Below are 12,279 nucleotides of genomic sequence, written 5' to 3' on the forward strand. Positions count from 1 at the left end.
ATAACGATACCACTACTTATAAACTTGGTTAATAATAATGGATTAATGGTTTCGTTAGACGGTAATGATTTTAATTGGTCAATAATGGTTGGGTGATAGCTAACCATGAATGTGCAAGTCCAATGGAAAAACACAGGAAACTTATGTTTGCCGATATGAGGGTTGCTCATAGCGACCATATATGATAATATGAGGTACATTAGAATCCTCTAAGTACATTGTACATATGTATCATGGAGAGAAAAGGGTACTTAGGAATCCCCTACTCTTATGGTATCTCTATTTCATGTGCCTACATACATCGGGGCCCGTTCAGGGGGTTATACTTGACCCATATAGCCCATGGGTGTTTCTAGGAGGGTTAAGCTACACATACCCAAGTTAATAGTTTTAAATGCATGCCAAACCCGGTTCCCTTTCTCGACATGGTTATATATATGTATAGTTTTGTGCATATGGTTAGTTTGCTTGGTTTTATTAGATGGAATTATTTTATTATTATCCTGAGTTCATGCTAGCGTTCACTCGCTAACCCATCTTCGAGCGGTTGTATCCCCATGCAATGCAGGAATTGAACATTTAACTCTTCGTTCTTAGTGATCGAATTTTGGATCGGCTATTGGATTTAATTGGTGAGCTTCCATAATCTGGAAGACTTCATATCATACGTGGATGTATTTACATACTTTGGTTATTTTTTGGATATTGGTTTTTTCTATGGTTGGGGGCATGTCCCAACCAAGTATTGTTTTTATTTTTGTTAGAGGCTTCGTCTAACTACTTGTTGAGGGGTGATTTTTCCACTCAGTCTCACTAAATATTTGTGAACATTACCTTGTTTTGAATAAATGAATGAGACATATGGGTGATAAAATGCACTAATATCAACACTTTATAGGCATACAGTTGAGGAGATCAAAAGATGTGGATTGGAGCTAAAAATGATAAAAAGGGAGTGAAGAAGAGTACAGCTGAAGTCCTGGACTACATCAGCCTCAGTTACTGCAACAACGATCCTCAATCCACGGTTTCAGTCAATTAAGATGGTCAGCACAATATGGTCGCGACATACAATAATGGTCGTATGGATGCAGTTGTAGATAGTCATGCGGGATTGCAGTTCAGTGGGAATATGTCCAGCGGTAGATCTATAAAAGCACTTAGATGAAGCCCAAACCATATTTAAGAAAAAACCCTTTCTTCTTTAGGCATTTCTTACCTGATAACTAATTTTGTCTAGAGAAGAAAAAACCCTAATTGGGAAAGTATGTAACTACTCTTAGAGGCTTAATTTCTTAGAGATTTTGTGAAAAATGAATGTTTTGTATAATCCTCATGGTATATTTGTCTTTACTTTCCTCATGAGTAGCTAAGTAATTATCTTGGGATTATGTTAAACTAGAGTGTAATTGTGTGTGCGTATTGTTGTGTTTGCAAGGACTTTAGTTATTGAGTATGGATTCCACCATTGATTGAGCTTATGGGTTGGAATTTGATGGGTGAAAACCCAAACTACAAATGGGTTTTAAGGGTGAAAACCCTAAAGTCTTGAAACCCTTTATCATCCTTTAAAGAGGGATGAAGGTGAACATTAGGTAACCCATAACATCCTCAAAAGAGGGTTATAGGGGGACAAGGAAATGGTGGACAATTGAGCCTATGGTTTACTACCTTTTGCAATCCTAGAAATAAATGTATTGGGAGTATAAATGATGTCCAGAGCATCATCCAAGAAATAGGGATGCTTGATTGAGGTTTTAGGTGATCATGAAAAATTGCACACTTGTTAGATGCTTGAAAGAGACAATGGGTGAAATCCTTGTGGTTTTATTGAAAGATTGACCCCAATGATCTTCGACATAGCCTATCCTTTAGTTAACAACAAAATTCCATGTTTAACCAACATCAACCTACATGCATTACCTTTAGGTAGACATAATCCTAAGATTTCCCCAAACATTGTTGCTTAAAACAAAAGTGCCATTCCTTGATCATTTGCTAAAGATTGTACAATAAGTTTCTAACCAAATCCCCCACTTTATTTTACATGTCCTGTTTATTATTATTTCGGGTAAACTTGTAGTAATTTGAGCATCCATAGGATTTAAAGTCTATAACTCACTCCTTGAGATTTGACCCCAATTCAAATTAGGTTACTTGACAATGACCGCCTCACCCTTCAATTGTAGGAGTGAGTTGGTTGTTATCAAAATAGCACCGTTGTTGGGAGTGATATATAGATTTCACTAGTGCGGTGTGATTCTTACTTGGGAATACTCAGAGTGATATCATTTACTTTATTTGTTGTTTTTAATTCTTATTTTTGGATATTAGAGTGTTATGGAACAATGAGTGATAGCACAAGAAACATGGGCCCCTTTGATTCCCCTTTAGATGATTAAGGCCAACTAAATGAAGAGGGGTAAACAAGTGTGATCCATATCCCAGCAACTAATAGGAATGGATCCTTCCAAGTGACTTGCATCATGCTTCACATATTGCAAATGAAAGGATTGTATGGAGGTCTCTTTGAGGGCACAAATGTCCATTTGAAGAATTTCGTGGAAGTGTACGCACCGTTCAATATAGCACAAATTAGTCAAGAGTCTATTCGGTGTTGCCTTTTCCCATTATCATTAACGGGTGAGGCGTTCATGCCTTGGCTCACTTCCACCTATCTTAATTACTTCTTGGGAAGAGCTTACTAAGGTTTTTCTTGATAGATACTTCCCGCCATAAAAAATTCTTCAAAAGCAGGATGAGATTTTAAATTTTTGACAAATGAATGGAGAACCATTTTTTGAAGCTTGGAACATGTTTAACGGTAAGCTTTCTCAACTCCCAAATCATGAAGTCCTGGATAAAATGATTCTTGTGATCTTTAACTATGCCCTTGATCCATTAAACAAAATAGTGGTAGATAATGCGGGGGGTGGTTCCCTAGTGAAGTTGCACCGCCATGTGACCTTTCTATTGTTTGGAGAAGTTTTTAAGCAAAATTGGGGTTGGCATACCCAAAAAATTGATGCTTCCAAGATTCCTTTTACCACTTACATGGCCGATAATGAACAAATAAAGCGGAATGAAGTAAAGGTGGAGAACATGGTGAAAATGATGACCCAACTCTAACTCTTGACAAAGCATGTTATGGGTGCACCCGCGAAAGAACTCAATGTCATAGCATCAAAATATTATGTAGATGATGAAGAGGAAAAAAATTTGGATGAGGAAATCCGCTATATGGCTAACTAATCGAGAGGTTCCCGCCCCACCTATCAAAGGCAAGGTGGGAATCAAGGTTGAATGGACAATGAGAGGGATAGATATTGGAGGGATCGGGAATGTCACTATGACAATTATGTTCCTCATCATGATCTGGCCAAAGCCAAAGAGTCAAATATCATCTAACCCAAAAAGTTCAAGACCGAGGATGTGTTGACAAGGATCTTGAGTAGAGTGAAAGGTACGAACAAAATGGTCCGCGAATTGAATGTCAATTTTTCTCAAATTTCTCAAACAATGGTGTCTCACTCCTTCTCTAGCAAGCAATTGGAGACCCAAGTTGGGAAAATCTCCACATAATTAAATGTGAGGCCTAGAGGTGGACTTCCACGTGAAACAATTGCTAACCCAAAGAATAATGCACAAGTCCTAGCAATTGTCACAAAAAGTAGGAAAACACTTGATGGACTGGTTAGGGAAAACTTGAGCGAAAATTTGGCCAACACTAAGACCAAGAAGGTGTAGCCTCAAGGAAAATAAGAAAATAATGAAGAAGTGGTTAAAGTTGAAAATCCACAAGATGAAGCAAGACCAACCATGAAAGTTCCTCCCCCGTTTCCTCAACCATTGCATAAAAAATAGGAAAAGAAAAATTGAGGAAGTTCATGGTAAAACTTAGCAACCTATCGATAAATATCCCATTTCTTGAAGCTATCCAAGAGATCCTAGGATATTGTTAGTTGATCAAAAATTTGATGTACAAGAAGAAACTTGTTGAAGGTGATATTATTGAGGTCACATATGGGTGTAGCACTATCATGGATAGCAAGGTTGTGGAAAATAAAGATGACCCCGGAGCATTCACTATTCCTTACACAATTGGAATGCATGAATTTTCAAAAGCTCTGTGTGACCTTAATGTGAGAATCAACTTAATGTCTTTTTCCATATACAACAAACTTGACTTTGATACCCCGATGCCAAAATCTAAGCGGCTCTTGATGGCTGACCATTTTATAAAAAGACCAGTGGGTATATTGCTTTACGTCCTTGTGAAAGTGGACAAATTCATTCTCCCAGTGTATTTTGTGGTATTGGATTATGAAATGGACCAAGTGTTCCCTATCATTCTTTGTCGTCCTTTCTTGGCCACCGGGAGAGACAGTGTCGACCTAGAGCTGGGGAGATGAAATTTATAGTGCAAGAGGATGAGGTCTCTTTAAAAATTTGTAAGTCAAAGAAGCAAACCACGAAGTTACAAGTAGTATCTGTGATGGAGGTTGAAAATTAGAAGATGAATGAGGAGGAGTTCGAAGACACACCTTGACAATAAAGGAATAAAGACGTCATGCCATGACAATAACTAAGGTTCTAGGTGGGGAGGCAACCCCCAAATGCCACTAAAGTGGCTCGTATCCTTTTTATTATGTTTTAATAGGGTAGATGTTATATTTTTTCATATGAATAACCGCTGCATTTGTGGCACTATGGAGTGCATTGGACGATCATAAAAATGGGAACAAAATTGTGTAAAATATTGAAAAGGGGGAAATAAGGGTGCAGAATTGCTCTCAGTTACCGCAATTGCAGTCCCCAACCACGATCGCGGTCACATGGGTATCCGCGATTGTAGTCCCTTGACCGTAGTCATAGTCACTTTAGTCATTTAACCCCTAGTTTCCCATATTTCCTTACACTCCCTTTCCAGTTTGTACTCTATAATTTGGGTTGATTTCTGGCCAAGTTTGTGAGCTCTCAAATAACATCCTTGCATCATAAATTTGGTATGTGTCATGAATCTATGCTTTTAAATATGAGAATAGGCCCTAGACTGCATAATTAAGAGAGGGCCTAAAGTTTTGATTGTTATGCTTTCTAATTTTTCTTACTTGATATTGGTGAGATGTTGGGTGCTTGAACAAGGTATGCATACAATTGGGAAATCTTGAGTACCTAAGTACGTTTGGAAAATGTAGACAAATAAGATATGCAGTCAAAGTGTTTGATAATTTTTCCAAATGAACTTTCACTAATGATATTTGTTTTATCAAGGTCATATCCATCCACCTATTAGCATTGTCCAAATGATATTCATATGCACCCATATTGTAGAACATGCTAGTAGCCTAAAATCAGAAAAAATCTAAACATGTAGAGCTAACAATGAAACCACCCTCAAGTATCATGATCGTAGTCATAAATCGTGATTGAAGAAATGCAAATGCAGTCCTAACTCGTAATCACAGTAACTGAGGACAGTTTCTTGACATGCCAAAAATCTTGCACTTCTAATTTTTAGTCAAGCAACACCAAGAACCTTGTCTAACGAACTCTTGTAATCAATATAGCACAACTTGGATAATTAAACTGTCATTGAAATATATAATATGATCATAGTGGTTTTAGGACGACCTCGTGGATAAGTATGATCATATACGATTCATGGCAACTGAGTGTCATACTTATTACTACAGTGATCTTACAAAGACAAAGCTACTCCCAAAGAGAGGAATTTTCTTGGAAAATATGTCAGAGAAACTATCGGCACTTCATGACAAATTTGAAGCCATAGGATGGCTTTGCTTTGCCCTGGATCCATGCATTGAAAATGAGCAATGGATCCATGAATTTTATGCAAGCATCAAGCAAGTCTCTTTTTCAGACCCACTCAATGTGACTGTCAAAATTTAGGGAAAGCCAGTGAAAGCTGGGGCTAAACAAATCAATGATTTTTATGGACTCATCATGCTGACATGAGTGAATTCAAAGCAAAGCGGTGTAAATCGATGAGTTAGTTTGTACAATTACTACGCCCCAGAAAGGAACTCTCGTGGACCAAGACTAAAATTAATATTTTCATGAATGACTTCACTTTTGAGGCTCGAATATGGTTCCACATCATCTATAGCTGAGTTTCTCCTTGCACCCATATGACAGCAGTCCCTGAATTGCATTCTAGGATAGTTGCATGTATTCTAGAAAGAATCTCTCTAGATGTTGGTCAACTCATAGTTAATGAAATAAATCATTTTAAGAACCAATGTAATACACATCTATTCTTCCCCTCCTAAATTACAGAGCTTTGCAAAAGAATAGGGGTAGAAAAGTATGTTATTGATGCATGGATGTGCCCTAATGCCGCCATTTACCCTTTAAGGATAAGAGGTGAGGACGCACCCGACAAAGGCAAGAAAAGATAGATCGGCTTCAAAAAGGAGGTATGGAGTGAGCCTGAGTCTCATAGGACAACCACCATGGGACATCTTAAGTAGAATGGAGTGAATATTAAAACCATCAAAGATCTTGTGTCTAGTTTTCTCCAAGGATCGGAGAGCCTTTCACCAATCATCATTCTTATGTGTCATGTACCAATTATGAGAAGTACAAGGAGGACCAAAAGTAGCAAGAAGCTACCATTGATAATCTTAAAAAGGCCTACTCCTCTTTGGTGATGTCATATCTAGACCTCCAAATTGCACATGAAAAAATAGTTACAAGGGAGAAGAAGAGAAATGAATTCTTTATCAGGATATAGAAAGGCGTGAAGGGCCTATGGAAGGTCCTAAGACTTCGAGATAGACTTTCTTTTTCTTAGGTGGACTTTGAAGATGAGGCCCCATCTGAGTGGTCCGATCTTAAGAAAGATAGTGATGATGCAGAGTCTGATAGTGATAGTATCCCTTGATGCAATTTTAGGGTGCGCCCTTTTCTTTTTTACACTTGATTATTTATGCAGTGGAGACACTGCTACCTTTTCAGTTGGGGGTGTCTCCTTATTCTTATTCATTTAATTTAGGCCTGGATTATAGATATTTGTGCATACTTTTCTACTCTTTTGGATAATTATTATATTTAGTTTTATTTGGGTTGTAATATTTGGGCACTCTAGTAATGCCTATATTTTTATGGATTAATTAATTTGTTTTTGGTTTGTTACTTTATTTTAGTTTTAGTAGATGAACTTTTCCATTGTTATTGGGTTTCTAACCATGGGTGCAGGGGAAGTCAGATTACCCGTGGTACTGAGGCCATAAAATTCAAGGGAAGTCTGAGTACCTGTAGCATTGATGATCTGGGATTGCATTAATATACATTGGTGAAGTTTGAGTAATCATATGGTGGGTCGTCCATACTATGATTTGTAATGTGAGACGATATCTTGGATGGTTTCCATAATTATCAAATTATGTGTGGTGCAGATACAAAAGCAAACAAACCCCTCCGCTAGAAAATTTTGCAAAATTCAAAGGCATGGATGTGAGCAACTTGGTGAAGAAATTTCTCCCTCTTTCTATGGCTCCGAAAGTTGACTTTGGAAAAATATTGAATACTTCATTTTGTCTCGACTGGGTAGAATAATTGAACCCCCTTGACGACATTCGCATGCCATGTGTGTGAGGATAATTGTGTTCATCTCATGTGTACTTGTACTATCTAAATCTTGCCCCATTAATCTTTCAAAGCTAAATTTTGATTGTTCTTGGTTGGTAAAATGATGATAGGCCATCCTGTGATTTTGTAAGCCCACTTTAGCCTAAAGATCCTACCAATACATAAGAGTTACCCCTAGTCACCCTTTTTGAGCCTTTGGACTTTTCTTTGGCAAACGCATTACAATGCTCGTGATCCTTCTATTCATCCTTGCTTGATCCCCGTCATCCTTGAACTTAAGAATACAAATTGAGGCTACAAGCCTAAGTTGGGGGTGGTGAAAAGAGAAATAAATATAGTTAAGCCACGAGTCATAAGAAGGTGCCTATAATCTTAAGCAAGTAAGCATTTTGCTTTGAAGAAAATGAAATCCATTAAAAGAATGAAATGCATAGATTTTAAATACATGCAAAAAAAGGCGAAGAGTATGTAAGTCAAGTAAAAGAGGAAAAGTATGCAAATTAGTAAAGAAATAAGAAATGGCCCAAAGAGCAATGCATGAAATGATTATGATGTAAAAGTTCAAGAAGGGTATAGCCTTATCATCCTAAGATAATGACCTACCCTACCCTAAACCTATATTACAAACTCATAAAGTCCTTTTGTGATTCCAAACCAAATATGGTCATTGTAGTGGTGATTGATAATAGGGCAAAGCTTATGGCATGGTACTTATTAGCATGGAAAATTTCTGAGAGAGTGAGTGTTTGCACTTAAAATTCCTTGTTGCATGATAGATAACTAGGTGTGTGAATTTTTCCTTTCTCGTGAGGAAGTATGTGAACTAATTGAGATGGGCAATTTTTCATCTTCTGCACAATAAGGTAAATGGAGGTATAGCATGATTGTAGTCAACATGTGAGTTATTTCTAGAGTGTTAGTAGTTATTCCATAGTTTCTCCCCCAAGTCTATTACATCGTTTGCTATTTTATTTTATGATGAGGGGAGTCGTTAAAAGCCTATTTGCCCATCTGTGAAAAGCTTTTGATTATAGCAATCAAGTTTGAGTCATCATGATCTTTGAGTGATTGAATGAGAGTATACATATGAAATTGACTCATAATAATGGGTAGTGTTTCTAGAGGACAAGTAAGGTCTTAAGTTGAGGGAGTTGTTAAGGGGTAATTTTTCCACTCATTTGCACTAAACATTTGTGCACATTACCTTATTTTGAATAAATAAATGAGACATACTGGTGATAAAATGAACTAATATCCACTATTTGTAAACATAGAGTTGAGGAGATCAAAATATATGGATTGGAGATAAAAATGATAAAAAGGGAGAAAAGAAGAGTGCAAATGATGACCTGGACTACATCAGCCTCAGTTACCACGATGGCAGTCCTCAATATGCGGTCGCATTCAGCCAAGACATTCAGCATAATTTGGTAATAGCACACAGCTGTGGTTGCATAGATACAGTTACGGACAATCATGCGGGATCGTGGTTCAGCGGGAATATGCCCAGAGACAGATCTGTGAAAGCACTTAGATGAATTCCAAACAATATATAAGCAAAAACCCTTTTTTCTTTGGGGATTGATTACCTCATAACTAATTTTGATTTGAGAAGAAGAAACACTAATTGTGCAAGTATGTAACTACTCTTGAAGGCTTAATTTCTTAGTGATTTTGTAAAGAATGAATGTTTTCAATAATCCTCAAGGTATATTTCTCATTACTTTCTTCATGAGTAGCTAAGTAATTTAGTCTTGGGATTATACTGAACTAGTGTGTAATCATGTATGGGTATTGTTGTGTTTGCATGGATTTTAGTTGTTGAGTATTGATTACACCATTGCTTGAGCTTATGGGTTGGAATTTTATTGGTGAAAACCCCAAATCTCCAAAAAGGTTTGATGGGTTAAAACCCTAAACTCTTGAAACCCTTTATCATCCTCAAAGATGGATGAAGGTGAACATTAGGTAACCCATAACATCCTCAAAAAAGGGTTATAAGGGGATAAGGTAATTGTGGATAATTGAGCCTATGGTTTACTACCTTTTGGAATCTTAGAAATAAGTGTATTGGGAGTGTAAATCATGTCAAGAGTATCATCCTAGAAATAGGGACACTTGATTAAGGTTTTTGGTGTTTATGAATTCCATACTTGTTAGGTGCTCGAAAGAGCCAACAAGTGAAATCATTATGGTTTTGTTTGAAGATTGACCCAAATGATCTTCGACCTATCCTATCTTTAGTTAACAACTAAATTCCATGTTGGAACAACATCAACCCACATGCATTACCTTTAGTTATACATAATGCCAAGATTTCTCAAAACATTATGGCTAAAAACAAAATGTCATTTCTTAATCATTTGCAAAAGATTGTACAAAAAGTTTCCAACCAGATCTCCCCACTTTATTTTACATGTCATATTTATTATCATTTTGGGTGAAATTGTAGTAATTTGAGCATCCATAGGGTTTGAAGTCTATAACTAACTACTTGAGATTCGACCCCAATTCAAACTGGGTTACTTGACAATGAACGCCTCAGCCTTCAATTATGGGAGTGAGTTGAGCATTATCACTACTATAAGTTGGAATGGGCAGTGTTGGTAGTAGTGTCAATGCTAGTATTGGCATTGGTATTGGGCTAATATCATTGGACTGAATTTATGATTGTTCAATCCTTATATGTTATGTTATTGATAGGAACTCGATTTTTATATTAGTTTTACTATGGTTGTCAGTTGATAATGTATGGTTGGACTTATTTGTGTTGGTCACAATTATACACCTATCTCGAAGTTTGATGGTAATAAATGCTATCTTATTGTATGTTCAGCATTAATTTGATTCGAGGTGTGTGTTTGGGGGTTTAGTTGGGTAACGGGGTGGTCCCCGATCCTAGTCAGACTTGGTATGCCCATTACAATATGGCCTCAATTCAGGTCATGTCAAGTTGGTCTCGGAGCATTAGTTTCATGGTCATTTAGGAGTTACAAAGTCATGTAGAGTAGAGTATCTTTTAAGGGTGTGTAGCACCCCACACTCATAAAAGAGAGGCTACAAGGCATTTAGGAATGTTTTGCTTTCTTGGTACTCTATTTTCAAGCTTGGAGTCTAAGTCCTAGAATTTTTTCTAATCTTGGTTTGTTTTTAAGTTCATGCCTTGACAATCTGAAGTTCACAAAAACTTTTCTGTCCTAACTGAGTAGAATGTTGAAGGAACACGTACTACTTAGGGGATCCATAATCAATCTGGGGGTCAAGTCCTTCATATTTCTGGAGTTTCACTGGTTGCTACTAGCCCTTTTTAGGTTTAGGTAAGGAATAAGGAATTTCATCAACCGATTCATATTATTGCTTAATTGGTTGTTGCTCAAGCTGAGTGGGGTAGATCTGGTGTTTCACCTTCTAAAGCCACAAAGGTTAGCCAGTTTAAAAAGATGAATCCTCCTACTTTTACTTGTGTAAATATGAAGGAGGATCCTCAGGGTTTCTTGGATGAAATAGAGAAAATCTTTAAGGTGATGCAGGCCACGAATATGGAAAGGGTGAATTTTATTGCTTATCAGCTTAAGGATGCGGCATACCGATGGTATGAGGAGAGTGATTGTAATACCCCATTTTAGATTTAGTGTAGTTCAGCTCCTACTGCTTGTATAAGGGGCTTAAAGCCTGAAAATTTAACGAAGTGTTAAAACATAGTCTCATTTTGACGCTTAACTTTGAGGATTTTTATGTTGACCTCCCGAGCTCTGAAATGATGCTTTTTGAGTTGATTCATGGTCAGGGGTGTAAGGAACATGTCTTGGGGAATTCTCAAAATTTTTGAACGAGGTTTGGGTCGTGTTTGAATTTCAATTCAAGCAACTCAACGCGATTCCACCACGTTACACCAGATTTAGCGATGGCCTTATCATCGTATCGTTATAGCTGTCAAAATGGCATTCCAGTTGCAACTTTAATCTCCAAATGGGCAATTAAGTCATTTACCCTCACCCCAAGTAGTAAAAATAGAATATTAGATGTTGGTTTAAGCATTATACTCTTATTCTTCATCAAATTTCTCTCCGAGAAACTCTAACCAAATTCCAGAAAATCTAAAAACCCAATACATCACTCCAAGACAATAATGAATCCAAGTTTCTGAATTCAAGAACTTCAACAAAAAGCCTTCAAGAGCATCCTTAAGAGTTCAAAGTCAAGTTTCTTCATCAGATTAAGCCTAATAAGGTATGTGGGATTATGAACAAGGGATTTCTTTTACCCTTGTGCCCAAATTTCATGATTTTAAGATTTTATTTCCTTATTTTGAAGTAGGTTTTATACCCAATTTTACATATTCTTAAAGCATGTGATTATTATGAGATTTAAAACTTTAAGTTAATCATGAATTGTTTATGATTATATTTTTATATTATGAGATTTCTATCATGCATGAGATCGTACTATCATGCATGAGATCGTACTATCTTGACTTTATTTTTTTGAAGTATTTTAAATATTGCTATTGATCATGAAGTTTTGTTATGTATTGACTAAGATTAAAGCATGGGTTTTAGGCCCTAAGTTTAAGTATCGAGATTTCAAGAAGATTATGCTCTTAAGAATTATTTGACAAATTCATACCAAGAAAGAGTTTGATTTTTTAATAAGACTATGGTCTTA

General features: G+C 36.7%; 1 non-coding gene across 1 annotated transcript; it reads right to left on the bottom strand.

The window, feature by feature from the left end:
• Positions 1-2,749: 2,749 nt before the first annotated feature.
• Positions 2,750-2,855, bottom strand: LOC124898306. Its single transcript, XR_007055280.1, has one exon. It is a non-coding gene; the product is annotated as a small nucleolar RNA R71 (small nucleolar RNA).
• Between the last annotated feature and the right edge of the window lie 9,424 nt (positions 2,856-12,279).

This window comes from Capsicum annuum, chromosome 4, assembly GCF_002878395.1.
Source record: "Capsicum annuum cultivar UCD-10X-F1 chromosome 4, UCD10Xv1.1, whole genome shotgun sequence".
In the NCBI taxonomy this organism is placed as follows: Eukaryota; Viridiplantae; Streptophyta; class Magnoliopsida; order Solanales; family Solanaceae; genus Capsicum; species Capsicum annuum.